Source organism: Oncorhynchus kisutch, linkage group LG19 (genome assembly GCF_002021735.2).
Source record: "Oncorhynchus kisutch isolate 150728-3 linkage group LG19, Okis_V2, whole genome shotgun sequence".
NCBI classification, from domain to species: Eukaryota; Metazoa; Chordata; class Actinopteri; order Salmoniformes; family Salmonidae; genus Oncorhynchus; species Oncorhynchus kisutch.
The window spans coordinates 18737064-18762475 of NC_034192.2; the positions used below are offsets into that span (position 1 = coordinate 18737064).

Sequence of the window (25412 nt, forward strand, 5' to 3'; positions counted from 1 at the left end):
TTGAAGGACAGATGGAAGTCAGTTATGGCATTTTTTAGGAGAAGGACATTTTTCAGGCAAAGGTGGCCAGGTATACTGAGGGAATAAGACGGATTAATATAACCATTTTTGAGGCTTTTGAGTCCCCTTGAGTCCCCATCATTTCTCTCTCTCTCTCTCTTCAAAAGGATAAAGAAGTTTCAAATGTTATGTTATCAGCTTTGTACAGTGTTTTTAACAATGTGTTAATAGTTGTGGCATGAAAAGTAGGGGAAGATAAGTAAACAGATCAATATGGGATGTATTTACAATGTTGTTTGTGTTCCACTGGTTGCCCTGTTTGATTTGTTTTCAAATGATTTTGGGGTCTGTGTGATCTGTGAGAAATACAGTGACAGCCTTATTCTAAAATGGATTAAATACTTTCCCCCCCCCCTCAGCAATCTACACACATTACCCCATAAGGACATAGCGAAAACAGGTTTTTAGAAAAATAATGCACAGATTCAAAATTGAGCTCAGGTGTATCCTGTTTCCATTGATCATCCCTGAGATGTTTCAACAACTAGATTGGAGTCCATCTGTGGTCAATTCAATTGATTGGACATGATTTGGAAAGGCACACACCTGTCTATATAAGGTCCCACAGTTGACAGTGCATATCAGAGAAAAAATCAAGCCACGAGGTCGAAGGAATTGTCCGTAGAGCTCCGAGACAGGATTGTGTCGAGGTACAAATCTGGGGTAGGGTACCAAATCATTTCTGCAGCATTGAAGATCCACAAGAACACAGTGGTCTCCATCATTCTTAAATGGAAGAAGTTTGAAACCACCAAGACTTCCTAGAGCTGGCCGCCCGGCCAAACTGAGCAATACGGGGGAGAAGGGCATTGACCAAGAACCCGATGGTCATTCTGACAGAGTTCTAGAGTTCCTCTGTGGAGATGGGAGAACCTTCCAGAAGGACAATCATCTCTGCAGCACTCTACCAATCAGGCCTTTATGGTTGAGTGGCCAGACGGAAGCCACTCCTCAGTAAAAGGCACATTACAGCCTGCTTGGAGTTTGCCAAAAGGCACCTAAAGACTCAGATTATGAGAAACAAGATTATCTGGTCTGATGAAACCAAGATTAAACTCTTTGGCCTGAATGCCAAGTGTCACGTCTGGAGGAAACCTGGCACCATCCCTACGGTGAAGCATGGTGGTGGCAGCATCATGCTGTGGAGATGTTTTTCAGCAGCAGGGACTGGGAGACTACTATGAATGGAGCAAAGTACAGAGAGATCCTTGATGAAAACCTGCTCCAGAGTGCTCAGGACCTCAGACTGAGGCGAAGGTTCACCTCCCAACAGGACAATGACCCTAAGCACAACCAAGACAACGCAGGAGTGTCTTCGGGAGTCTCTGAATGTCCTTGAGTGGACCAGCCAGAGCCCGGATTTCAACCTGAACATCTCTGGAGAGACCTGAAAATAGCTGTGCAGCAACACTCCCCATCCAACCTGACAGAGCTTGAGAGGATCTGCAGAGAGGAATGGGAGAAACCCAAGCTTGTAGCGTCATACCCAAGAAAACTCTAAGCTGTAATCGCTGCCAAAGGTGCTTCAACAAAGTACTGAATAAAGGGTCTGAATACTTAATATAAATGTGATGTTTCAGTTTCTTTTTTCTTCATTTGCAAAACATTATACAAACCTGTTTTTGCTTTGTAATTATTTTATTTTAATGTAATCTTTTTGTAACTAGGTAAGTCAGTTAAGAACAAATTCTTATTTACAATGACGGCCTACCCCGGCCTAACCTGGATGACGCTGGGCCAATTGTTCGCCGCCCTACGGGACTCCCAATCAAGGCCGGTTGTGATACAGCCTGGAATAGAACCAGGGTCTGTAGTGACACCTCTATCACTGAGATGCAGTGCCTTAGACCGCTGCACCACTCGGGAGACCATTGTGGGGTATTGACGGGACAGGGGGGGACAATTTAATACATTTTAGAATAAGGCTGTAAAGTAACAATATGTGGAAAAAGTCAAGCGGTCTGAATACTATCCAAATGCACTGTATGTCTCTCTAATATGGTCATACCTTTGGCAGGAGGTAAAGGAAGTGCAGCTCAGTTTCCACCTCTTTTTGTGGGCAATGGGCGCATAGCCTTTCTTTTCTCGAGAGCCAGGTCTGCCTATGGCGGCCTCTCTCAGTAACAAGGCTATGCTCACTGGGTCTCTACATCTCGCTCTCTTGCTCTGTATCACTCTCTCCCCTATTTCTTGTCCCTCTCTTCTTTCTGTCTGAGACTCAGTCCTTATCGCCTCATCATCCTTTTTCTCCTTTCTCCCCTCTCTTGCCCCCCCATCCTTTTCTTTCTCTCCTCCTTCCTCTCTCCCCCCTGGACGGTTCTTTCAGGGTCATGTGGCTGTTTGTTGCAGGTGTTCTACAGATGTGGCTGACTCAGCACTACAGATCCCTGTCCATCATTAAATCCCTACTGCTGGAAATGTACACATCATCACAAATGTGTTGGAAATGAACATCATTGTATTAACATTGTATTGTAATTTATATACATTTTCATCAAGTTTTTGTAGTAAATACATTTTCAGTTTTTAGTTTATTGCTAGTTTTTTGCAACTTGCAGTTTGCAAGTTTTTTACAATTATGTTGAACATTTATTTGAAGTTGAAAACAGTGGAAGTAAATCAATTACATTTAGAAGAATTATATCAAATGTAAACTCTGTTTGCTAACTAAGAGAGAGTTCCTTAGACAGAGTTAGCTGGTCAGATGGGCGTGTGTATATATGAAGTCATGGAGGAGAATTAATGAAAGTGGATGGCCCCTCTGCTCTGTGCCAGACGGCTGGAGCTTGAGCTGGAGGAGTGAACCATGTGACTGTGAACCAGCTCCTGGGAGGCTAGGTTTGCGTCCCAAATAGCACTATATTCCCTATTTAGTGCACTACTTTTGACCAGAGCACTATGGGCCCTGGACAAAAGTAGTGCACTATAGGAAATAGGGTGCTATTTGGGATACACCCTGGGCCTTTGAGTCCCCAGTCTGGAGCTGCACTGCGGGCCGGGCACCAGCGCTGCTGCATTGTTGGCAGGCCCTCGTTTGAATAGGCCTTTAGTGTTTCTGTGTGAGCAAGTCAGCGCCATTTGCATTTGTTCCAGTCACAAAGGTTTACAGGTCAATAGGGACTGCCTGGAAGAAAACTAACATGCCAAGGAACTCATTGGGACTCTTTATATTCTTTTTTTTTACCCTCTGTGGTGTGTTCAGGCAAGGCTCTTCTGCCCTTATTTTGTGTGTGTGAGAGAAAATGGACATATTTAGTGACATTTGCAATACGGGAATGGGAAGGGGGCCCCATGGTAATACTGAAGCAGTATTTACAAAAGTTAAATGAACATACATTGTACAGTGTTCTGATTGTATAAGAGACATATGAGCAGAGGGAGGGGCTCTGTGCATGGACATGTATGTGTTGTGTAGATAAGAATCTTAATACGTTTATCTACCACCACCACACCCTCTGTGGTATATGCGGAACTATTGATGCTGTAAACCTCATTTCCTGATCCTGCGATTATTGTTTTATTACAATTTATAGAATAACAGCAAACAATGGTGGGCAATTTGAGGTAACTCATTTCTCCAAAATGGATTTGCCACAACATGATGAATGTTATTATGCTTATTAAAGACTAGGAGGAACTTATTGCAAAACAATTAGCTCAAATATCACCACTGACATTTAGACTTAGTATTTTATAGAAATATCCCAGCAAGTTATGTAGTGAGAACATTTTATTTTCTTGTTAATACCTAGCCTCCTGTTGATTTTGGAAGCACTATCTGTGAAATAGACATATTCTTGAATATACAACCCTTTTGAGGATATTTTACTAGTATGAATTAGGGTTAGAGTTATTATATTTTAAACCAGGAATACAAAGCTTAATCCACATCCGTAAATTGTTCCCTATGTGTTTTATGTGTGGCCACAGAAGGCAGTGTGTGTGTGTGTGTGTGTGTGTGTGTGTGTGTGTGTGTGTGTGTGTGTGTGTGTGTGTGTGTGTGTCTGTGTGTGTGTGTGTGTGTGTCTGTGTGTGTGTGTCTGTGTGTGTGTGTCTGTGTGTGTGTGTCTGTGTGTGTGTGTGTGTCGCTGTTTCTCCAGTCAGAGGGGCAGACAGACAGACCCAGACCTGGCATGCATCCCATGGCCGACCTGCGTTATGTGAAACACAGCACACAAAGGAGGCTCCTTTATCTGTATGCACCCAACATAGGGGACCTTTTGTTGCCGGTGGCGCGCACATGACTGTTAGCGTCTTAACCCCTTTGAGCCGCCCCACCTCATTGAAATGACGGTGTAGACCGGTGTGTATTCATGGATGACAAGGGAAGGAAAGAGAAAACAGCATACTAAATAATTCATCTTTCGCCTCTCTGTGTTTCATACATTTTCTTCAATTTGCAAGAGGCTGCATGTCTCACCGGAGAAAGCATCGGAGCGATCGAAACAGCGCCCCTCTGTCTCAGTATGTGTAGCGGATCTATCTGATGCTGTCTGGTCAGAAAAAGTATGACATTGTTGCCGCCCATAGCATTGAATGCAAGGGAAGCCAGCAAGCATTTGGCCTCCCTTGATTAAAAAAAAGTATACAATATTTGCCAATCAGCTAAACTGAGTGAGTTCAGCTGTAAATGGTTCTGGTGCACCAAAAAAAGTGTAAAGGGAAGACAGTTTGGATTTGGCTTCAGACCAATCACATCACAAGCCAAACTTGAATTGTTGCACGGTGTTGTTGTCTTCCAGTGGCTAGCTAGCTAGCTAAAATAATCCCTTTCCTAAATAAAGCCATCAATGGAGATAGGGATTTGGACTTGTGGTTTTACCTAATTCTCCATACTGGCCAATAATTTTTATGTATGTTCTAATCTAACCATAAATTCATACATTGTGCCCCTGGCCTGAGGAAATAGTATGGAAATAGTATAGTAATGTTAACTAATGTTAGGCTAAGGTTAACTAGCTGGCCTGGCGTATCGTTGCCCATGAAAGGAAGTTAGGCTAGCGAGCAAGTATTTTAGCCAGGTAGTACAGGACAACAAAAACTAAATGCGTGTACTGTATGACATAGTTATAGAACATAGGCATGAAAGAGTAGGATGACGTTGGTGTTTCTCTGCAATTAGGGTGAGTCACACATGCACACACACACACACACACAAACACACACACACACACACACACACAAATCAGTACCATTGACAGCTACATCATATATAGCTTACTTTGTTTGGACTAAATAGTTTTTGGTATCTTTTAGTTGTCACTGTATTAGACTAAGCAGAGGTGATTTGATGATGTTGAAGTTGAAATGGTGCTGGAATAGTGGATCGAGCTCATGCTTTCTTTGTGACTTGCGGTAACACTCTGTGGTTCTAAATAAATAGTTGTTTAATAGTTTGCTGCATGCAATATGTTTCGTGAACTTCACAGGAAAGATGTTGCTCTCCGGTTTTGTAATGAAACAAATGTGTTGTTGAATTTATTCTGCCACTGTGTCTGTCTTCTTATTGTCTCAGCCACAGGCCTATCTATCACGGTGTCAAGCCATTAACAGGTTCTAGAGCAAACAGTGCAATTATCACAACCCATAGGTTGTAATATGGCTTTTTCCCCTTGGATTTTACCAACGCACCGCTAGTGGGTATAGACTACAGTTACATCATCTAAACAAATCATTTATGTTCATTAGGATACTAATTTAAAGCAAAAACCAAGACCTTTTATATATTTTTAAAACTATGTTTGTAAAAACGTTCTGAGCTACAATCAGAATCATGACTCCAACAGTATAGCGTTCTCAAAAAAATAAAATTATGCTATATCATTATGCACCACTTCAATAAGAAACATTTACATTTAAACATATTAGCAAGTAAGCAACAAAACCAAAAACTATTAATTGTAGGCTATTGACTGTTTAATTTGGGGTTAAATTGGATCAGTATTAATTACATTTAATCAGAAGAAATTAAACAAAAACATTTCAATATTTGTTATATATTTTAAATGCATATGTACGTCTATCCACGTGTATTGTATGTATACATTACACATATACTGTACAATAGATAGAGAGGACCAGGTGGAATAAGTGAGATACTGCAGAAAATAACATACGTTAATCCTATGGTTGAATGTTTTAGTCATTCTAATTACAGTGTTAATTTGCTTCAAGCTAAAAGTATATCTATTCGAATTTCTTATTGGCAGAAATTAGATGTTTGATTCCCATAGGGTGATCCCTCACTAAAATACAATTATAGACAAATAACTAATATACTACAGAAAGACTAGATGGTGTCTACAGACTTGTTGACCAATTAGCACTCTTTAATTTTTCAATTTTAGGATATGCCCTTGACCAGCTAGGTAAGTCATGATAACATTACACACTTTGACAGAAATGGTGAAGCTATTATGAGCAACACATTCATTGTGCTTAGTTGTCTTTGTCTTGATAAACAAATATCATCAAACCATTATATAGAAAGTGACATTGAATGTACGCTTTGAGTACATCAAATCTATATAATTTTGTTACCACATATTACTCTCTCAAATATGGTTTAAATATGGTTTACCACAATAATAATATAATCTATACCCTTGAAGAATACTTACTTCAACCCCACTTTAGCAACCACATAGACATAGATTGTGTACATACTGTATATTATATGATATAGTCAAAGGAGAGAAAAGTTTCCATTGAAATATGAAGATGAATAAGAATTAGAGCCCTGCGCTTCGGATTTGGCTACCCCAGAATGTGGGTGTGGGTCGAGTTTATATCTATTGGCCTATTTGAAAAATGCTTCCTTCCTTCTTTGAGGTAATCAATGACCTAACACAAGTTGGATTAAGTGGGATAAATTCAAGTTAGGATACAGTTACTAGCTTTCACCAATCCAGTCATTGCCTTAGTCATGATGTTAGATCAGTTATTACTTCAAGGAAAAGATGAAGGAAGGAAGGAAAGAAGGAAGGAAGGAAGGAAAGGAGGGAGGGAGGGGGGAGGGAAAGAAAGATGCATTTTTTAAATTAGTCAATAAGGGCCCATGTCTCTTTCTCTGAGCTCCCCTGGGTAGTTCTGGTGTGTAGTACTGTTCGGGGGCGTAAGGTGTGGAGGGCTCGATTGGGTCGATTCCTCTCCTCACAGGCCTGTCCTCGCCGGAAGAGCCATGACGTGGCACCTGCCAGAACCAACGGCCGGCATGAGTCTTTAAGAGGGACAACCAAGAGAACTTCTCCCCTAGACCCGCCAGCCTGGCTTGCACACAATGTACTACAAGAGGAAGAAATCATTGCTGTTTTTTTGGTGCTTTTTTCAAGGTTGACCGAGAGAAGATATAAGCCTAGTAAGAATTGCAGGTAACAAAGATATGGGGTTGTGGGGGTATGTTTTCTGATTGTACAAGACTGATTAGTTCAAATTAGTTACATTTGTTGGAAGTGGGTTAGAAGAATTCCCTTGAGTGGAGTTCGTTACTGTTTCTGCTATAATTGACAATGTATTAGCTATCACTTTCGGTTAATCACAGGTTCCAAATACTATGAGTAACAATATATTACAAATCATTAATCTCTCAAGTGTTTTACCATGACACAAGTAATTCAGAGGTAGTTCAGATAAAATATATATATATATATTTCTATTCAAATCTATATTTCTTGTCATTTTTGCTATCTTACAATATTATGCTTGTGTCACCATTAAATATGGACTCATGATAATGAGCAATTTCATCTTAGGTCCTCCATGAAGCATTACTAAAAATCAGAGCTGCACATCTTTGATGTGATGGGTAAGGTTTTTCTTTTGTTTATGTCCTTGAGATAGACAATTTGCTTTCCCAAGTTAAAAACTAATACAAGTGTAAGTGTTTTGTGCTGATAAAACACTAACTGGAAATCATGTAAAATGGTAGTCACATGGTTAAATTGAAAGTATAGGGCCGAGATCTAAGAGACGATCTGCGAGGAGGCCAATAATAATGTTGTTTGATTCAGTCTGTCTGGTTAAAGTGTGGCAGTCCTGTCCTGGACACTTACTGTATTTCCAGCTCAGAGCAGTTCAGTTCTGTCCCAGCCTCCACCTTAGCAGCTGAGGGAGCTTTTAAAGGTGAGTTGTTTAATGATTATCAAAGAGAGCGGACTGAATCACAAATAAGTTATACCTTTCACTTGTTGTACTTACCTTTTTCAGTATGAGGTTTTAGTCTCAAGCTATTGTTTTCTTTCAAGATAATGTATTTCTTATTGCTAAAATCCCCTTTGACGTCATTCACCATAGATTTTTTTTCACCATCGTCCATTGTTTGATCTTCAAAGTACAAAAAATAAATAAAACAACAGACACAACATTATTTATTTTAACTTGTAGTGAACAAAACATAATGCAACTATTTGATATAAGAATTGTGTTGCTTAAAAGTGATAAAATAGTCCAAATTATTAGAGAATATATGGTATTCCGGCACCACCAAAACTCTTGGTCAGTGTTCACAGATTTTCAATTTACTATAGTAATGTTCAGTAAAACAAGAAGAGCAAAAGTTTTTGAAAGTGACATAAAAAAATAAAACAACAGTTTAGAAGATTTTGAAACCAAATAATTGAAAATAATATAATGAATATCTCTAGCATCTATGTAAGACACTAAATCATTTTTCATTTTAGTTAATTTTGTAAAAAAATACTTTTTTTTATTTATGTTGTTTATTCTTCTTCACTCTAAATAGTGCTAACACTTATTATGAATTATACATTTTATTAAACCCATTTACCTACTTACAACTTCTTTATATCCAGTGTGTATATCACATGCTTGTATATACCTTTTAAGTTATAACATACATGTCTATCCTTGCATAATTAAATACATTAAAATAATAAAGATGTATAATATGGTTTACATTTTTGTTCCTAAATGGTAGTTTACATAAGCTATAGTGTTGAAAATAAGCCATTTAAGGTAATATAGTTATATTTGCCTCAAACATATTTGTATCTTTCTAATATCACGATCAGACTTAGATGTTTTTTTTTCTGAAACCAACAAATGTAAGACTTAGTTTTCCCACTTAGGAAAAACTACAGTAGTTAATTAAAAGTACTTCACTCCTGGTATAACAAGGGTAGACATCAGATCAATTTCACTTCACATTACAGAATGTGTTAAGGAAAATATTTTATCATTCACATTTCATGCATATTTTTTCTCATCTTAGATTTTTCTATCTAAATTAAACCAAAACATCTTAGGTTGTATCAACCAAAATTTGAGTAAATACTACAGTATTTTGGATATTTTTAAGTACACAAATTCATTATTGCTAAAAGCTTTTGGCAAATGAATATAAATATAAATATGATTCATATAATATCGTATTTCTTTATTTTAATTTTATAATAACTTGAACAAATAATGTTATTTAATTTGGTAATGTATTTCTGGAGAACAGCATCTATATTTAATCATATTTTTCTCTCTAAGTTACCTCTCTAAATCCATAGGTGCCCACTTACCTGTCCATTCTGAATGAGTTATACAATATGTTTATCCGTGAAATACTCTAATGTTAATTCATTATTCGTGTTTGATATGATTAACCAACATTAGTGAAAATTCTTTCAAGCCTTCCCTCTTATCACTCTTGAGACATAATAAAATTTATAATTTGACCTTTAAAGCAATACATGTCTTCAATCATCCTTAGCCACTTGAAAAAGCAATACGAAAGACAACAAATATATATGTAAAATTGTCATATTGTAGATTATTTTCTTTCATATATTGATGTAAAATATTAGCATTTATCCCCAGACAAATATTTTACATTGATTGCAAATAATATAATTATTAATATGTTAGTTAGAACCATTTGCCTTTTCAATTGGAATGGACAGAGTTAACCTTAACCCCATTCAAACATGAGGAAACTGTAGAAAACTGATGTTCAGAAAATACTTAACTTCGATACCATGTCTTTGGTATATTTATAAAAAAATATATCAGGATATACTTCTTTAGATCTCTTATCTGAATTTGTTTAGGTGAATCAGCAATCTGTATTGCTACTTCACTAGTATCCATGTTGTCTCTGTCCTCCATTTTGATTTTTCAGTTCTGTGTTCTACCTGTTGATAACAAGACTGTTTATATCGATGCCTGAACACTTCATAATCATAACATTTTGGTTTTTAATTCTGTTTCATCTAATGCATTTACTTTATAACATAACATTTTCAATAAGAAAACCATTTAATTGGTTGTATACCTGCCAATATCGAGGCTGTATTCTCTGATGGCTTTCTGTTCTCTGAGGTATAACATTTTGGCATCTAATAATTTAAACTGTCAATCTGTTTTTGAACTTCAGAGGTTTTCTATAGAAATACAATTCAATTGATTAGGGAAACATTTCAATACACAAAACAATACAGTTCTTAAATTCATATTTTACAAATCTTGAATTTGCAAACAGTTCAATCAATCAAATGTGTTCATAAAGCCCTTTTTACATCAGCCGATGTCACAAAGTGCTATACAGAAACAGTAGAAAATGTCAGCCATATAGGATCAGCAGTCACACCGGCAAAGCCCCGCTCTAGCCTCTTGTAAGTGACCTGTCGCCCCTAAATGGCTGCCGGGAGGTCAGGGAGGTTAACAGAGACTGATGTTACTAGTCCCTTGAGTGACATCCCTGAGGAGATGGGCCCCTTACGGCCCCTTAATCCCTATTAGTCCCCTGTGTTAGTGATCTTTACCTTCTCTGAGCCAACACCATGCTACCTTGTCAATGGGGCCTGGCCGGCTCCCGACTTAACACTTTTGACCTCAGGGGTCTCGCCCTTTGTTCCCGTAGCAACAGAGGGTGACCCCAGGGGTCAGGGGTGTAATCGAGAAGTTGTATGGACACGTGGGCTTGAGGGGCCCCACCATAGACCACCAAGTAGAGGTGGTGGTTGGCGGGCAGTACTTCTGTCTGGTCAGTACTTCTGTCTGGGTAGCAGAGAGAAAGTCTCTCTACATTGTATGATGTAAATAGAAAGGGACAGCACTCCAATAAATACTCTTAAATACTCTTCAATCATTTCTTTATTCATTAATTGCACTGCATATATGCGAGTCACAGCCCATTCTCTTATGGAATATGCCAGGAGATGCCGATTCTGCAGGTACCTGATTACGTTTGGACCCGGCGAATTCTGTTCGCCAGGTGCAACGTGAGTGCCTATTACATCTAGTAGACTTGCTGCTTGCTAGGGCGCTGTGGATGGGGATGGTGGATGGGCTCCGAGGGTTGTGTGTTCGGAATGAATGCCTAAACTTAAGCTTAATCTTATCCATAACCATTTGGAATGAATGCCTAAACTTAAGCTTAATCTTATCCATAACCATTTGGAATGAATGCCTAAACTTAAGCTTAATCTTATCCATAACCATTTGGAATGAATGCCTAAATTTAAGCTTAATCTTATCCATAACCATTTGGAATGAATGCCTAAACTTAAGCTTAATCTTATCCATAACCATTTGGAATGAATGCCTAAATTTAAGCTTAATCTTATCCATAACCATTTGGAATGAATGCCTAAACTTAAGCTTAATCTTATCCATAACCATTTGGAATGAATGCCTAAATTTAAGCTTAATCTTATCCATAACCATTTGGAATGAATGCCTAAACTTAAGCTTCGTCTTATCCATAACCATTTGAAATGAATGCCTAAACTTAAGCTTAATCTTATCCATAACCATTTGGAATGAATGCCTAAACTTAAGCTTAATCTTATCCATAACCATTTGGAATGAATGCCTAAACTTAAGCTTAATCTTATCCATAACCATTTGGAATGAATGCCTAAACGTACGTTTTAGTTTCACTTTTTTCGGCGTTTGAATGACAGTCACCAATGACGACACCAAATGGCGTAATTAAAACGTCAAGCCATGGTGTAATTCCTGTTACTGCAGTTACGCCACAGGTTGGCGTTTTATTTGGAGATTGGGTTGGCGATTCAGCCTCCGTCTTCTTCGGCGTGCGGTGTCAATGAGATGAACACATGACATTTGTCATGGACAAGTATACAATAAAGGGTATGTGTTCTTCTTTACCCTACAAATGAATGTGATATATATTATATGTGACACAAAGCATACAGGTACATACTGTACCCTGCAGCATAACTCTCCCATTCTCCAACTGTTTGTAATTACTCTGCTTCGGTGTATTTATTGAATTGTTTAACCAACACTACAGGTTAATTGTTTAACCAACACTACAGGTTAATTGTTTAACCAACACTACAGGTTAATTGTTTAACCAACACTACAGGTTAATTGTTTAACCAACACTACAGGTTAATTGTTTAACCAACACTACAGCTAATAAAAAGACAACATTACCTCTGGGACCCCCCCCCCCCCCCCAAAAAAAAATGACTTTGATGTCATTTAAGCTTTAAAGCTCTGTTTACATGAAGTTATCATTATGCTGTGAATCATTTTTGTTTTGTTCTCTTATGAGTGTCTGTGGTGATTGAGGTGATGATTGAAGAAGCAGCCATTTGTTGTTGCTGTTGTGATTAAATATTTTGCCCTTACGAGTTGCCAAGTTACCCTCTCCGGATAGTTGGGCAGCAATATGATTTTTAGTTGTGTGGGAAAGGATAATGTAGCCTTACGTGATTAGGAACTTATTTTGGCATGCTTTGTTCAAATAGTAAAGCTCATCCGATGACATGGAACTCCATCAGAATGCTGAATTCTGATGGAGTTACATGTCTGGTCACAATTGAACAAAAAAAACATGCACTGTTTAAAGACAACACATATTCATTGTTTTACTAAATTGCTTTGAGAGTATGTGCATGATGAAACACACGACACAGCATTGATTTAGAAATCTACAGCTAGATGAAGTGTGTCAACAAAGTTCCGCGCTACAGCTGACGGTTGTACGACTCCTAAAGAAGGTGTCATAAAGAGATTGTTAGTATTGGAGTTTGATCAATGGCAGACTTACGCAGGCAACTCAGAGCTCTCTGAGAGGGGTGAGGCCTTAGAGAGGCTCACAGTGTCAGGTCTTGGCAGCCTACCCAAAACCAGAACTGTATCCTCGAATGAACTCTCCACAACAGCCCTGCCAAGTTTTTTGAATTCTTGCTACATGTAAAATTGTAAACAACAATTTTACAACAGTCTCTCTTCAGACTAGAGTAGTGAAATGGGCCCGATAGCTCAGAATGGGACAAAACGAATAAGTGAAAAGAGTATACTTTTGCTTATCTTAGTATTTGATCTATGTACTTTGTGCAATGCGGTTTTTAATCTTGAGGAGTAGCGATTGGCTAAAGAGGTGGCGAGATGTGACGTAGTAGGTTTAACCTCATGTTTGTACTGTAGATGCCCCATCAGCTTTGTTCATAAGAAAACATGGGAGAAATATAGTTTAATTCAGCATATTCAACTGTACCGACTCCATCTTTAATGTTTCTCGACAACTCCCATGTAAACTGGATTACACGCGTTTCTGTATATGGCAATATTTATATTTTATTATATACTGGGTCATTGCAGAATGGGCAGAGTTAATGCTGAGGGTAGCCCAGATTTTAGTGCCGGGCTGGAGTGTGTTCTGTCTCCGTCCCACCTCCATGGCAGGCGCGCACACACACACACACACACACATACACACACACACATATACACACACACACACACTGGGATAGAGCCAAAGCAGCCATGTTAGCTCCATCTTCTTTTTTAATCACCATTTTAAAATATATATATACACAAGGAGAAAATCAGGAAAAAATAGATCCCTAACCTTCATTTTAATGCATGCAGTCCTTCTTAATCTCAAGTAGCAAATGTACCAAAAAGGAGAAAAATGTAATTGCTTAGCGCTCCACTTTTTTCTCTCTCATTTGTGCTCCTGCTACTTCAGGGAGAAGGGAGAGCTTCTGGGAGCTCTTGGTTTTTAGGGAACGGGAGGGGGATGATAGCCTAAAGAGACAGGAAGTTGTTATAAAATAGCCTATCTGTCACAAACTTCCAAAGACCCTTGCTGTGGTTGCAAGCAGCCAGTCCAGAGAAAGTGTAGTAGTGTGTGTCCTAGTAGGGTTTGGGGAAACTGGCAATAATGTTTCATATTTAGATGATCTGCTACATGAATGCTACATATTTGTGTGCGGCAACAAGGACTATCTCGTTACAGAGGGATTAAGACATGGTTTGTATGATAGATACTTATGGTTCAGTGAGATGAGATGTGTGGGTATGCGCAAGTGTGAATAGGATGTGATCGTCAGGAGAGTCCATTTTTATCATGCACCCCTAAATCGAAGACACCCGTCCCTCCCCCTCTTACCCTCCCTGTAGATCGTATGTACTAGTGCAGCCATCTGCATCGTCACTGTGAATGTGAGGAGGATCTCACGGTGCACTAAGCTTTGTGTGTGCGTGAGTACGTTGTGTGTGTGTGTATAAAATCACAGCCAATGCTTTACTGCTTCTCCGGCCTGCAGCCTCGGTGAAGCAGTCTCACCCCAGAGGCTTATCTGGGTTTCGACTCCTTGTCAAAATACTTGCAGGGGCCGAGTGCATTTTAAACTAAAAAAAGTTCCCGAGGTGGGGTGGATAGGGAGTCGACGCTGCTGCAGTCACACTCTAAGTTGTCTGTAAAGGTGTTAATAAAAATAAAAAATCATTGTGATGTGCCTCAAACCTTCCCTCCGTTTTTATAAGGATGGATTCGTCCATCTCTGAAAAGGTTCCAAAATGTGCCTTTTGTCAGAGCTGTAGCTGCATGGTTGTGGAACAGATTTAGTATGAAGTTTGTTTTAATCATGCACTAGATGTGTGTAGGGCCCTGGAATGATGATTGGCAACTGTGTGTGTGTGTGTGTGATATGGGAGTAGTTTGCCATTCTTCCACCCTATTGATCATCTCTCTTGCTCTCACACAAACACGTTGTGTCGAACCTGTGATAAAAATGCGTCTTCCTCACTTACTTCGATGCGTCCCTATTTCATCATCAGCTGAGCTCCATCTCCTCCACTCACAGCTCTTTATCCCCCCCCCCCCCCCCCCTCTCTCTCTTAATTCGCCTCACTCTCCCAGTCCCGGCCACATGCAAGAGGGAGACTAGCGATATGAAAAAAGGGAAAAGCGTCTGCTGCTATTTCTAAAGCTAGATCCTCCCCTTCAGAGCGACTGTGCCAGGAGGAGGAGGGCTTTTACTACTCTGGGGAGTTTAACCCTCTGCCTCTATCTCTCAGCTCTGCCTCTAACTCTCAGCTCTGCAAGCAAGTCCAGCTACTAAATACCCTGCAACAAGTAGCTTTTGGGCTTCCGCCGTTTGACTTTAGGTTTGGTTGCCCTTTTGAAAACATTTGTGGACTTTTTTTCTTGCAGCAGATTCCATACTTTTGTATAATATTTTGAGTTATTGTGCATTGCGCTTGGATATTATTTATTTTTTGGTAGCTACTGCTTTTAACATACTCCCCGGTGTGTTGCATTGCCTGTTCGCCATGTCGTCCCTCTTTGGAAGATCAGGATGTGCTTCTTCACGCTGAAGATGACGATGGCTGTGTTTTTGGCGACCGCTGTGCATCTGTGGTGGCATTAGCTCGTTTAGTGTCTTGTTATGTCGCTTTTAGCTTTTTCTGCCTATTTTGTTTCTCACTAAGAAAAAAAACACACACATACTCCTAGACTTTTTCATCCCCCTTACCATTTATTTCCCCCTCTCCCTTTCTCTCCCAATTCCTCTTTCTTTCGTCCTTTCTAACTTTCTCTCTCTAGCTCTCCCACTCTCTCTCTCTCCTTCCTGTGAAAGGAGAGTAGGAGGGCGGTGCAGCAGTGGCGGAGGGTTTTTTGGGACAGGTGCCAATTTCAAACAAAAGACACAAAAAGGCAATGAGTGAGAGGCCTCCAACGAAATAAAAAAAATATGTTGCATGTTGAAACACAAGAAGTGATTTGTAGTGATCGTGTACTGTATGCGCGCGTGTGTGTATATGCATGTGCGTGTGTATGTGTGCAAAAACAAACTCTTGCAGGATTCCCGAGCACCCGATTGAGTGAGCGAGCGGAGATTTAGAATTCTCTCTCTCTCTCTCTCTCTCTCTCTCTCTCTCACTGTCTTGTGGAGGCATTTGAGTTTCGGACTCGGAGGGAGGGGTGGTGGGTGAAAAGGGAAGGGGTCCTCCTTTTTGGTTGCTGTTGAATTATTCACATTCCTGGGCCAACCAACCCAATGCAGAGACGGGACTGGCTGACTGGCTGTAGCTGCTGCCTTTAGCAATCATTCGACATGCAGCTTGTCTGTTTGCTAACATTCCTCATTCAAATACTTTTTAACTGCCAGACGGGGATGACCATGCGCCTCCCAGGCACGAACATGGACTCTTGTGGCGCAGCCCGGTGATAGACCGAGACAGACTAGGGGGTGGCAGACAGGAAGACAGCCCAGATATGATTCACTGAGCTGGGGGAAAGGCAGCTCTCTGTCATCCTTCTCTGGTTCTCACCGGGAGTCTGAATCTAACTAACTAACTGGCTGACTGACTGTGGCTGCCCTCTGTCTGTCCCTCTCTACAGGATAACTACATTATGGTTCTGGATCTACTACGCTGGTGGAAAATAAGGCCTGTCTGGATTTCAACATCCTAGATTTCGCATCCATAGTTGTTGTGTGCTGCTGACTGTCTACCCATGTCCGATTTGAGGTAAGTGGTACATTTCTAAGTGTGCTTCATTGCGTGAATGTGTGTAAACTAGTCTGTTTAAACCACACATGGAAGTGCACGTTATTTTAAAATTGTTTATTTTTAGTTTAAGGATCTCAGACTCATACAATGCAGAGATTGACTTCTCAATAATACGCTATACAGATAAACATCAATAACAATAACATACACTACCACGTCCCCAAACAATCCAGCATTTTGATGTTGCCAATTTGTACTTCGCTGAAGAAACTGCCCATGTAGTTTCCGATGTAGTTATAGTTCCTGCTTCCCTCATGGCTGTGTTTGCAATGGTCATCGTTTGGGGTCAAAAGTGTAGGACAAGTTTTTGAGGGACCAGAGCGGAGTGTGGTTGCTGTAGTTTTGGGAGACATGCCAAAGCATGGTAGCAGATCTGTGACTCTCTCCCAGAGTGGCTTTTCAGTGAACCACTGCAGCTAAGAGAAAGCCATCAGAACGTGTAAATCCAAAAGATTGTTGTCTTATTCTGAATTTAAGCGCTTACAGATATTGGCCGATTTTATTTTGTTTTTCATCCGTAAATGTGGAAGATAATCCAAACAGTCACATGACGGTTTAATTGTTTACATCAATGTCTTTTTATACTGTGCAAGTCAGTTTCCATTTTTCAACAAATGTTTCATTTAACTTTAATCGACAAACAATATATTCTTTTCTCAAGTGTATTTGCTCAAGTGGTCCTGCCACGTGACACATTTAATATAGCAACATTTCTATGTATAAAATTAGGTTTATATCATTTCTTAGAAAAAATTTCCCTTTCAATGTTTTCTCTTAAATGGAAGAACAAATTCTGCTGTATCAGTATAGGCTTGAAAAAATAATAGGCCCCAAAAATCCATTGATAGTAGTTGTGGTATGTCCAGTGTTGATGCCGATTCTGATAGACCTTCACCAATAGCAGGAGGGTATTTTGATTTAACCAATAGCAGTTGACTTAGAGGTAGGTGAGTCATCACAGATAAAACACACGAGAACCAACATATATTAGTTGTCCAATACTCTATTCTTCACCACATAACACAGTATAAGACTTACAGAACACCGAAATAGATTATGTTTAGGCCTATTACATTTAGTTTTCTTTAACAAATATAAATGATCCTTCATACGGTAAGATACTAACTCTTATTTTATTATTGTAATGTAGCCCCTCGTAATAAATTGTTTCAATGCCATTAAAAGCATTGTCTCGGGATACCGTATTAAAAACGTTATCATAGGTGTTAACTATGGCAAGATGAGGGACAGTGTGTTGGACAAGAGAAGGGTGATGAAGATATGCACGTGTAGGCACAGGGCGTACCCCCTCTGTCTCAGGCTTTTAGAGGCCTGGTGGGAAGGAACGAGCCGAAACCTAGGATCACAATGTGTTTCCAGAATGTTCTAGAACACCTAAATACAGAAAGATGATTTTAGGCACGTGTCTACTGTACCATTTCTTACTTCATTTCATCAGCGGGTTGTACAGTTTCAGGGTACAGAAAGGAAAGATCGTAAAAGAGGACACAGTGGATCGGCCCTCCAATGTTAGTAATGGGTGGGTATTTATAGTTGTATTGAAGCGCATGTAAGCATAAGATACATTTCAGACATACTGAGCCCATTCCTGGGGTATGCCAAAGAGACTGCTCGTGTAAGCAGACACACACACACATATACTGTCACGTAGAGGCAGCAAACACCCAGACACACTCGATGCCATGTGCTCCACAATGGACCCTGGGTTTAACGATGAATGGAGTTCCCACGACACTGTAAAGGAGAGGAGGGCGCAAACCCCTCCTTTTTAGCTTTCACATACACAAAAGCAAAATAAATGACACATTTACACGCAAACATACACACTATTTACACACACACTTATACACTTACATGCGATCACACTCAAACACAAACGCACTCCACACACTCAGAATGTGAAAAATGTGTAAGAAGAGACACTTAATGACCATATTATGATTTTCGAACCCTGTGTTTTGTTAATACAAAATGAAATATATTGACAGAGAGAAGTGCAACACCACTGCATTCGTGAGAGAATTGATTGATGAGAAACAGAACAGAAAGAAATGTAGGCCAGGCTAAATTGCATTCAGAATTTTTTTTAAGATGTGATTGCGAGGTTGGGTAAGTGTTTGCGCGCACATTGTGTGTGTGTGTGTGAGAGAGAGAGGGACAGACGGAGGGAGGGAGAGCCAGAGGGAGGTAGAGAGGGGGAGAGGGAGAAATAAATGGTAATAAAGCTGGTTTTGTGGAGGGAATCTAAATGAAGCATTGAAACAAAAGATCTATGGGTCTATGGGAAAATCTAACAGCTTATTCAAGTCCAAAGACTGTGTGTGTGTGTGTGTGTGTGTGTGTGAGTGTGTGTGTGTGTGTGTGTGTGTGTGTGTGTGTGTGTGTGTGTGTGTGTGTGTGTGTGTGTGTGTGTGTGTGTGTGTGTGTGTGTGTGTGTGTGTGAGTGTGTGTGTGTGTGTGTGTGTGTGTGTGTGTGAGTGTGTGTGTGTGTGTGTGTGTGTGTGTGTGTGTGTGTGTGTGTGTGTGTGTGTGAGAGAGAGAGACTGAGCCAATAATAATATGTAAGTCAATTTTTTTATTATTCACAGTTATTTAATTATGGGGGTTTGCATGATAAAAATGTCTTATCAATTATAATGTTTGGGTCAAAATGACAAAAAGTATTGTACTTACAGTATTTGCCATTACATTACATTGGTATAAACATATCCAGACTTCAATCAGTATTTTAAAATAAATTTACATTTGCATGGAATTCTGGAAGTAAATATATTTTTTAAATTGAACAATAAAAAGCTGTATAATATTATTTTATAATATTATAATTTTGAAGTGTTAGCCTTTACATTTACTTACTCTCACATAGTTTACAATTGACTTGTCATAAACAAACTGTTCACACTTTACGACATAACTGTGTATTGTGTTGGATGGTCAACATTTGAAATAGGTGCAACATTTCAGGTGTGTGTGTGTGTGTGTGTGTGTCCATACACATTCCAGTTCTATCCTAATGAACTGTTAATTTATCAACATGTAGACGTTCTAATTTGAAGAGGTGGAGTATAAAAACAACTTTAGTGCGGCAGTTAGACAATTTATTTGACTCGGCAAGTCAGTTAAGAACATATTCTGATTTACGATGACGGCCTACACCAGCCAAACCCAGATGGCGCTGGGCCAATTGTGCGCCGCCCTATGGGAGAAATCACAGCCGGTTGTGATACAGCCTGGATTTGAACCAGGGTGTCTGTAGTGACGCCTCAAGCACTGAGATGCAGTGCCTTAGACCGCTGCGCCACTCGGGAGCCCGAGTTACCTCATGATATATAATTAAAACCATGCGTTTCGGGTTTGTTTACAGACATTATGTTGACTTAAGACAAATCTATATAGATGTATACAGATTTGTCTTATGTTTTCCTGCTATAGTGATCTAATAAAAGTTTTGACCTGTAATTTCAGTCTTAATACATGACCCTTGATGATTAGAAATCACCTCAGTGATGAAGGTCATAGATACGCAAATGAGGACACAAATCAGGATACACCCGAAGGAAAGACAGAATAACAGACATACTTCTATCCCAGTTTTAAATAGACATTTACAGTAATAACCCATACGATCTGTGAACTTCAGTATGTGGGCCAAAATAGCAATGCTCAATACAGAAAGGGACTTTATGGACAGAGACACCAGATAGATTGAGCGTTTACTTTGTGCAACCGCTTGCATTTGATGCCACTCAGGCCAGTAACTGTCCAATACTGTAGTCAATTTTGGTACAGTCCTGATCACTTCAGCATATGGGAATTCAGTCTTAATTATATATTTGAGCAGAGGTTCGGGGAAAGCATAGGCCTGGGAGTGCTCCTGTACCAGTCAACGTGAAGTGAACTTGTACTGGGCAGACAAACTTTATACAAACTATATGCCGGTTTTTACTAAATCAAACGGTAATACATTTGTTTCTGTGTTTGTGGTTTGCTTCACGAGCGTTATTGTACTTTCAGACTTTTAGAGGAATTTCAGTTGTTTAAATATGTTGTTTTATTTTTGCAGGTTGATTGGATCTGGGGGGCAATGTATAGAGACGGAACAGACCCCGGATTAAAAGGTGAAATTATGTTTCATTTAAATATTCTTGTTTCTTAAGCTTATTAAGGTACAGTTTATATTGGTTTGGTATTTGGTTTGCTTTTCATTGTGTGATTTTCATTGTACACTAAGTAAAATCAATGGCACTATGTGGCTGTTTGGTTTAACCTGAAATGAAAAGCGTCTCCGCCTCATTGTTCTGTAGCCTGCAGTTACACAACGTTAGTCAAATGTTTATGGTGCAGTTGTTTGCTTTGAATAAACCCTCGCACTCACAGTATAAGAGAAAAAAAATCTCAGCTAGTAGACTGTGGTTACGGTAATGTTAGTGATCTGTACAGTACAGTAGAAGCGGGTCATACTCTGAAGCTGCCAAAGAAATCAGTGAAAGAGGAAAAGTAGTAAATCCAGTACCTCAAAGGTCAGATGAAGATGAAGAGACAGTTGGCTCCCTGAGAAGTGCAACCCACAGTGAGTTGGCACCCTGAACTACACAAAGTCCCTATTGTCAGTGGGTGCACTGCAAACAGCACTCAATAGACCTATAAGGCCTACGGCTCCAGTCCTGGGGGAAAAGCACCACCTGTTGGCCGTTTGGTAATATACTGCAGATTGACGAGGCAAGTTCTAGAATCATGCTTGTGTGATGAGTAACCTTGCTTGAAACCTGTAGACTTATGCTCCCTTAGTGAATGCCCAGCCTTTAGCTCAGTGGGATAACACAGTCTTTTGGCATTCTGGAGACCCAGGTTCAAACCCGGCCATTCAATATTAGTGTCACATGTTCAAAACATTTCCACTAAAATGGCCTGCCCTTTAGCACCCCGAAGAATGATCTCTGTAAAAGGAAGTTAATGATGTGACATTAGAAATAGTGCAATATTTTGTCTGCGAGTTTTGTGTGTGTCCTTTACCCTCAGTGGAGTTGTGAAGTTCAGCCATGGTTCAGCTCCTCTTCTCTACCATGGAGAATGAATCTGCTCCATTCATATAAAGCTAAATGAAAGCCACTGACTGTGCGGGAGGTTTCATAAAGCTAGAGGCAGAGCCAGGGTATTGAAGTGTGTCACCTATAGTTTCACATCCACATGTTATTATAACCCTGTTAGTATAATATAATACACACTTTCCTGGACACAGACCAAGCCTACTACTGAACTAAAAAGCATTCTCAATGGGAGAATCTCTATTGAAATATTTTTTTTGTTCAGGACTGTGCTTAATGTGTCCAGGAAACCGAACCAATATAACCAAATACAAATACATGTTATAATCTATTAGTATAATAGTACAATCCTATTCGTTTAATATGGTCTCACCCATCTAGGTTGGAATAGGAGGAGTAGCACTGAACCGACAGTGGATTGCTACGGAGGGATACAATGTGACTGTGAAAAAATGTTAGAAACAGTGGTAGAGTCTATTTACTTCAATTGCCATGGGGTTGTGTGTGTCCTAACATTAGATTGGCTAAAGAGGGCATCTCTGGACACTGGCTGAATGTGACAATGTGATTTCTCTTCTCAGTCAAAGCCCCGTTGTCAGTTACATTGATAACATATACACTGAGTGTACAAAACAATAAGAACACCTTCCTAATATTGAGTTGAGTTGCACCCCCACCCCTCCTTTTGCCCTTCGAACAGCCTCAATTTGTCGGACATGGACTCTACAAGGTGTCGGAAGCGTTCCACAGGGATGCTGGCCCATGTTGACTCCAATGCTTCCCACAGTTGTCAAGTTTTGCTGGATGTCCTTTAAGTGGTGGACCATTCTTGATACACATGGGAAACTGTTGAGCGTGAAAAACCCAGCAGCGTTGCAGTTCTTGACACAAACTGGTGCACATGGCACCTACTACCATACTCCGTTCAAAGACACTTAAATCTTTTGTCTTGTCCATTCACTCTCTGAATGGCACATATACACAATCCATGTCTCAATTGTCTCAAGGCTTAAAAATCCTTATTTAAACTGTCTCCTCCCCTTCATCTACACTGATTGAAGTGGATTTAACAGGTGACATCAATAAGGGATCGTATCTTTCAACTGGATTCACCTCTCAGTCTGTCATTTAAAGGTGTTCTTAATGTTTTGTATACTCAGTGCACATTGATACAGACTGTTAAGATACATTGACACAAATAATTCAACTACACGCAACAATGTTTCACCCCACTCCTGTGTAAAATGGGCCACGGTTTACTTGACAAAGAGGCATGGATCCGTGCAATGGGAATTGTTTCAGCAACACATCAGTCACTTATTCAAGTGATTCCGTTTTGATTTAAATAACCTATTCTCAGTGACTGATGGACAGGGAGTACTGGATTTCTGTGGCATTTATGTGATCCCTATCCTCCTATAAAATAGCCAAAAGCTGATGTGAGAGAATGTGTGTGTGTGTGTGTGTGTGTAATTCGCGACTGTGCATCAATCTCACTCCTCCTGAGGCCCGTGACTCACCTTTGTGGTTGTGACTCCCCGTCTCCCCCTTTCTGAGGTAAACCACAGTGCTGCCCACAGCCTATGTCACAGAGACAACTCCCAGCGTTAACCACAACCTTTCACCTCTCGTCTCACCCCCTCCACAACCCCAACACTAAACCATCACCAGATTTAAAACCTCCCTACTTGAGTCACTTGCTAGTCTCCTAATAGTAACTCTCTAATATGGCCTTGATTTGTCAGTGTCACCTTTATAAACCTTTATAATATAGACAAACTCTTGATTTGAGTCTTGGCTGTAACACACTTGCTTTTCGGCTTCACAGTGAAATCAACAACATAGAAAAAACAGAGATCCTAATGGCTCTAATATGCAATTATATGTAATCCTATGATTGAAAACATCAACGACATTTCATGTTAACTGTATTACATGTGCCAACATGTGAGGCTTGAGTAACTTAGTTGTGTGGAACAGATATATCTGACCCTGGTCTGGTCTGGTCTGCCTGGCTAAACTATAATCAAGGGTAGTTAATAATGTAGCAAGGCAACAACACAGCAGGTTTAAGCCTAGCTGTCCACTCAAGTAGCTGTTGTTTAACACACTCTCCTCTTTTGAGTCTTACAGATGGTGTGAACCTGAGATGGGTCAAGGAGGAACAGGAGGCAAAATATGAGATCGGACATGGACTCATTGCATGCTTCTACACCTGCATTGCTTGCTGTTTGGGGTTTTAGGCTGTGTTTCTGTACAGCACTTTGTGACATCACCTGATGTAAGAAGGACTTTATAAATAAATGTGATTGATTGATTGCATGCAATTCACCTTTTCATGTCTGAGCTCTCACATGAGGATCACTTTAAAGGACCACTCGGACTGTTCATCAGAGACAAACCAACTGTCCTTTGGTGTGAGGTAGTAGGTTGTATAGTTTTAGGGTCACACCCAGGCTGTCAGATGACTATACAACATACTGTCTTTCCTGAAGTGGCTGTAATATCATCACAGACTCTCCACATGAAGAACCCTCATCAAAAGCTGCAATGAAAATGTACCTTTCGTGCCTACGTTATTACTATTATTACAATATTATTACATAATTGTATTATTATTCATTTCATATTTGAACAGGAAATGGGATTTCACATTTTCTGGTTGGACTCCATCTCTAACCAACTGGTCAATCGGATTGTGGCCGGGTCGATGGTTCATGGTGTTCGCACAGAGTGAGGTAGTAGGTTGTGTGGTTTCAGGGTTGTTATTTTGCCCCATCAGGAGTTAACTGTACAACCTACTGCCTTCCCTGAAGGGCAGCAACACAACGCTACGAGCATGGCCACAATGGAGCTCACTGTCTACTGTGCTGCTTTTAATTGGAGCGAGAAGTAAAGAAGGTAAGCTATCTCAAATCATTGCCTTGGTAATTTTTTATTTAGGAACAGTGGGTTAACTGCCTTGGTCGGGGATAAGACAACCGATTTTCACCTTGTCAGCTCAGGGATTTGATCTTGCAACCTTTTGGTTACTAGACGAACGCTCTAACCACCTAGGCTACCTACCAAAATGTGCTAAACAGAGTATTTTGTGTATTGGAATTTGGAAATAGACCTATTGTTTATATATCTTCAATTTTGTAATAATCCATACTGTACTAAAAGTCATAATAAAAAGTGAGTAGTCTTAGTCACATGTGTGTCGACTCCTTTTGGTTGTCAAGATTTGGAAGTATATAGTTATGAATGTTCCTAGAAATACTGTATGTGGCCATTTCTTATCCTGGACATGAAGACTGAAACATCTGCTGGGAGAATGGATCAATCAATACATAAAGAAGGATACATATCAGGATACAAATAAATGAATACATGTCAGGATAAAACAAGGCCGACATTTTGTAACATTGTGTTTGAAATATACAACGTTTGTGTCCCCACTCTCTTCCCAGCCAGATTCCCATGTCATTTATAGCTTTTATGGTAGATAAAAATATGAGC

At 39.8% G+C, this 25412-nt stretch overlaps 1 long non-coding RNA gene across 2 annotated transcripts in view; it reads left to right on the plus strand.

Annotated features, from left to right (window-relative positions):
• Positions 1-25105, plus strand: part of LOC109864403 (uncharacterized) — a 33940-nt gene extending 8835 nt beyond the window's left edge. The window contains exons 1-4 of one of the 2 annotated variants that reach the window (XR_002251442.2): positions 15338-15438; positions 16676-16803; positions 20930-20984; positions 24045-25105. This is a non-coding gene — a long non-coding RNA (uncharacterized LOC109864403). Of the gene's footprint in view, positions 1-15337; positions 15439-16675; positions 16804-20929; positions 20985-24044 lie in introns of those variants that run through there. The other variant, XR_002251441.2, reaches the window with a different exon arrangement.
• Positions 25106-25412: the final 307 nt, after the last annotated feature.